The sequence below is a fragment of the Lipotes vexillifer genome, unplaced genomic scaffold (assembly GCF_000442215.2).
Source record: "Lipotes vexillifer unplaced genomic scaffold, Lipotes_vexillifer_v1.1 scaffold45, whole genome shotgun sequence".
NCBI classification, from domain to species: Eukaryota; Metazoa; Chordata; class Mammalia; order Artiodactyla; family Lipotidae; genus Lipotes; species Lipotes vexillifer.
Window position 1 is genome coordinate 1514552 of NW_006796259.1, and position 5246 is coordinate 1519797.

Sequence of the window (5246 nt, forward strand, 5' to 3'; positions counted from 1 at the left end):
GAAGCCCAAGGGGAGCCTGCCACCTAACAGCGGCCATTTGCAAAGGAAAGCAAAGCTTACTTGCCGCAGGTGGAAAGCTAGGACTATTCAAGTTGTCTCAACACTCTCTATGGGTACACCTGATCTGCTGGCTTACGGACAGAATCAGCTGTCTTAGCTTTCTAAATTGTCATCTCTTTCATTTAATTTGCTGATCTATGACATACAGGGATTTGATCTGGGGGACAGCAGAGGTTGAAAAGCCAAGAAAAAGTTCAGTTTTGCTCTTTGTTTCTTGTAATTAAAAAGAAAACTACAGAGTAACTGACAAATATTGATATGACCCTATTAAATACATCAGCATCAAATAGAAAACAATGAACAGAAAGATACTGAATGCATTACTTTGAGAGGGAGGAGGTGGGACACTGCAGACAATTTTATTCTTTTTTAGCAACAAGTTGCTTTGAGGAGTGTGACAGTATAACTGGAGACAACACTTAAATTACTTTGTCTTAAAAATATTTCATAAAGTTGAGAAGAAAATGCAGACTGTTGATTACATAAAAGCAAATGGGTGATTTATTAAAGGGGAAACAAGGGGCATGGGCCTGAAATGTAATTTTGTGAGTTACATTTTTAAGAATTCTATTTCATTGAAGCTTCAGTCTCGCACCATTGTCATGACTCTATTATTTAGGTTACATTAGGTCAGAGACTTCTATAACGTATAAGCATTTACTCTTTGACCTCCCCAAGACTTATGACATAAAGAAAATGCTGAACTTTTACATCTGAGGCTACAATTTCATATAATGAACAATCAGTAAGCACAAGCCATTTATTCTTTTAGCTATCTCTTAAAGGTTTGATTGTGGAGAGCTGAAACACATTTTTATTTTTAAAATGGGGGTGGGAGAATTTGGACCCTTTAATTGTCAAAACAAATGCAAGCCAAGCATGACATTTTAATAAGTGTTACCAACTACTAATTAGAAGCAAATGATATTATCCATATAGAAAACATGTCCCCAAACAAACCTGTCCTTTGGTGGAAAGGTCACTGTGCTATGAAATTAGAGAAGTGTAAACAAGGGATGTTTGTTGCAATGAAATTTACTGATAAATCCCCCCTAAGCAATCTTCTTCCACATTAGCAGATTTCTTCTGTTGATGTGTTATATAGGAATCCTCGATCGTGTGGTTCACAGAAAGAACAACTCTTCTCTTTGCTCTTGGCAAATCATTGATAATATAAAAAGAAATGTTTTTAAACACTGACTTTGCTTGCGGCTGCAAGTTGCCTTTGTGCCATCACAAGTAAGTAGTTTTCTTAAAAGATTTTTTCAAAGAAATCAAACAGTACAAAGAAAAGAAAAATAACTCCATAAGGCAAAAACACACTCAGAGTAGGCCTCGCTTAAAATGTAACTCATTTATTCAAACTAACCTTTCCAACCAAAAACTACTCTCCCTTTAAGAAAATAGGAACAAATAATACATCCTTTGAATACTCTGGAAAACTGAACACTTAATCTTTCTTATTTAGCACTTCATATATCTGTGCTTATAAAACTAATGCTAAAAGAATATTTTGTGGTCACTAAGTTGAATATATTACATTAAAGGTAAAGTTTATTTTCCAGATTCCCAGAAACTTCCGGGAATTAAAAGGGCACCCATGACCAAAGGTTAAATGTATACATTTAAAGATGTGAGCCTAAAAGTTTGATGCTCTCAGGATCATAAATTAGAGCACAGGCATACTTCAACTCTCAGACTACCCACAAACACACACTGAAACTAGAGAAGGGTAGTTTTAAAGCAAAACCACCTTGAGAAATCCATCACTCCTGAAATGGCACTTTTAGTATGTGACTGTGTTAATGAATTCTTATTTATCCGTAGAATCCTTTTAAAAATAGAAATGTTCAATGGCTTGATAAATCAAGTTTGGGCTGAAGGAAATCCAATATGCAAATACTTACAGGGTGCTCTTTTACAAATAGTTACCCTTGTCAGTTTGAAACTGAAAATCAACAAAAGAACAGTGTAAGTATACTTGACCTTATTGCCTAATGTCTATCAAGATTGCCACAGCTGGTTGATTTCAAATTTGTGAAACTGACACTTAAAAAACGTATAGTGCATCTTCAGTGCGGGTCCCTCAAGTACCGACTAAACTGTAGTCACAGCCTCAGATTCTCGTTCCACACAACTTGCACAGCACTCACAAAGCTAGTTTAATCACACCATCAATCTATGACTACGTATTCCTTAAAGTAATTCTGCTTCCTTTCTTTTTTAACCTTACATTATGCCAATAGCATCCTTATCAGTTATCCTTGACATACAATGAGTAACTCGGATCACATATGAATTTGCACAAATACCTCTCCTATGCTGCACACTCTGTGAGAAGTCATCCTTGTACCGCCATAGTGTAAGCTCTAAACAACGTTCTTGGAAAACCCTTCAGTCAATGTCTATGACTAACATCAGAGCATGAGTTAATAGGTTAAAAAGACAAAACAAAAACTTAGGGGACTGCCTACCTGATACTTTTTAAATGCCTCTCTAGGAAGGGTTTGCATATGCCATACCAGAGTACCTCCTGGATATAAGAACAGTTATACAGGCCCCTAGTGGTTTAGCAAATAGCAGCAGATGAGGGGATTCCGATTCTTAGTTCTCGACTTTGAGATATTCTGGCTGTAGATGAATGTCAATCTTAAAACACAAATCAAATCATTGTATTTAATACTTTAAGCAGTTTTGCTTTTATGATTATCCACTGAAATACATATATATTAAAATAGAGCACTGTATTTCATTACTTTAGTAACTACAACTGCACTGGTCTAAGAAGAACTTGTGTTACATAACCTCCACAGTAAAATATTTAATTCATTCACCTCTTCACATGTCATTACAAAAGTAATATATTACTCATATATATTAAAATATATTCGAGAGACACTTTTCCTCTTTGAATCTTGTTTCTATTATACTATTATTACTGAGGGCTGTAAGAACAGATTATTTCTATGTAAAGTGCTCACTATTTAAAATGAAATATAGATACAAACTGAAAGCCACTTTTAAAACAGCAGAAATCTAAAATAAATGTGCTTCCCAACAACAGCCAGTGATAAAACTTACATTAGAGTGCACCTATTTACAAAGATCTACAATTAATAACACCCTTTAATCCTCACCCCCTAGCTGTCTTTCCTTTAAAAAAGAAAATTCTAGGCAGGCACATTTACAGCTTTTAGCAGTTTTTAACTGGACACAATCTGACAGCTGAATTCATGAAACTGACCAGCTTGTCAATTTCACACTTTGAAAGTACAATAATAGCTGATAGCATGAGGATGAATTTAAGAAATCTGTCACAGAATTGCTAGTTCCATTGAAAAGCAAAGTACAGTACATAATTATGCGAGGTGGGAGGTAGGAAAATTTTCTTTGTATTGTCCATTTAGGATGTCTGTTTCAAGAATTCGAACATTGAGCACTGAAATTTTATTCTCTCTTTGCTAAGCTAACAAAATAACATCTATCTGTGGCATGTAACAAAATGTTTTCTAAATAAGTACAATATTTATTAAGCTTTGTCCTGGATATCATCATACTAACAACATGGTATGATCTTTAGGTTGGTATCATCTAAATATTCCTTTAATTCAGAATATTTCAAGTCTTGGCAGTACACCACCCTGGTTTTACTCAAGTTGAGTGGTGGATGTGTACACTTTGAAACAGTGATAGAACTGCCAAAATGGTCAGAAGTGTCAATGGTTGGACTAACACCCCATATGTGGGCTACAGGATGGTTGGGAAAAACACACCAAATGGAAAGGTCCACGTTTGAAGCACTGGAAGTCCAACAGAAAATCTATCTCAAGTCACAAGCAGTTACTAGTCTCTGAGAGGCTCAAAATGTACGTGCTATGCTCTAAGTCAATGGTACTGTGACTGTGGGTATGTCAAGGGGGGAAAAAAAGAAAAAAAAAGTTTAAGAGAAAATACAGGGCAGCGATCCCTCAGGAATCTCCCTGTATGCTTAAGGCACAAACTGTAGGTTGGTCTGGGGGATTGCTCTAAGAATTTTAGAAAACAGAGGAGACAGTAGGCAAGTCGTGTACTGGGAAGCAGGCTGGAAACAATACAAGTGAACTGTGATAGTCCAGGTTTTGGAGAATGGACCTACTATTCACAATACTGGAGCACCCAATTAATGAAAGCCAAGCTCACACAGTGTCCAAGATTTTTTTTTTTTTAAGCATAAGAAAACTGCCTTAATTTGTTAATGCTTCTCAATGAAAATCAACCTCACAGATACACAATTCAAGTTTTCTACACGCCAATGTGAAAGCTACAATAAATCGACAGGAAAGCAAAGAACGTTTAGTTTGTTCTTGGTTTTCTTTTTAAATTGTTTCCTACAACTTGGACTTTTCATGATAAATTCTTTGTTCCCTTCCCTACGGAATGAGTGTGTAAGAACAGCAGATTCCCGTGGCAGAACTACGAGCTTTGATTCTGCCACGGAAAGGTCTCCAAAACAATCCCCCTCCTCTATGGCAGCCGCGTAGACTTTGACTCCTGCTATTTCTCCTCCCCACTAGTTCAGAGGAAAGAAAGAAATCACCAAAACCAGCCCTCCTTAAATTAGTAATCATTGCCTCTTAAAAAAACAAAGAAAAAACCGAAAACTGCAGTGGCAGAATCCCTGGGTAGGGTCGTAGTGCCCCGCCGCTCCACCATTTCCCCAATACTACGCCCACCCCAGGAGGAGAAAGCGGGGATCGCACAAATATACACATTCAAACACCCTCATTCTCTAGAACTACCACTCTCCCTGGTCTGAGGCTTTAAGCGAGAAACGAACCGTGCAGGGGAGGACCTCTGCCCAAGGAGGTTCCGAAGAGCAAACTGTGCGCTCCGGTGCCGGGGCGCTGGGCTCGCGGACGCCGGAGTGCGCAGCTCCGGCCCCTGACCTGCGGGCTGCGGGAGCCGGGCTCCGGGCGAGCCGCGGACGCAGACACCGAAGGACGCAGACCCGGGAAGACTCAGGGGGGCGGACCGTATCAGCTCGGGAGACTCACCTGGTCATGTCGGCTCCGGGCAGCCTCCGCCACCGCCTCCCGCGCCGCCACCAGCACTTTGCTCCAGCGCCTTCACGCCCCTCCACGGCCGCTCAGCCCACGCCTGCCCCAGCCGCCGGAGTCCGGGCGGCCGATTTAATCCCGCGCAGCTGC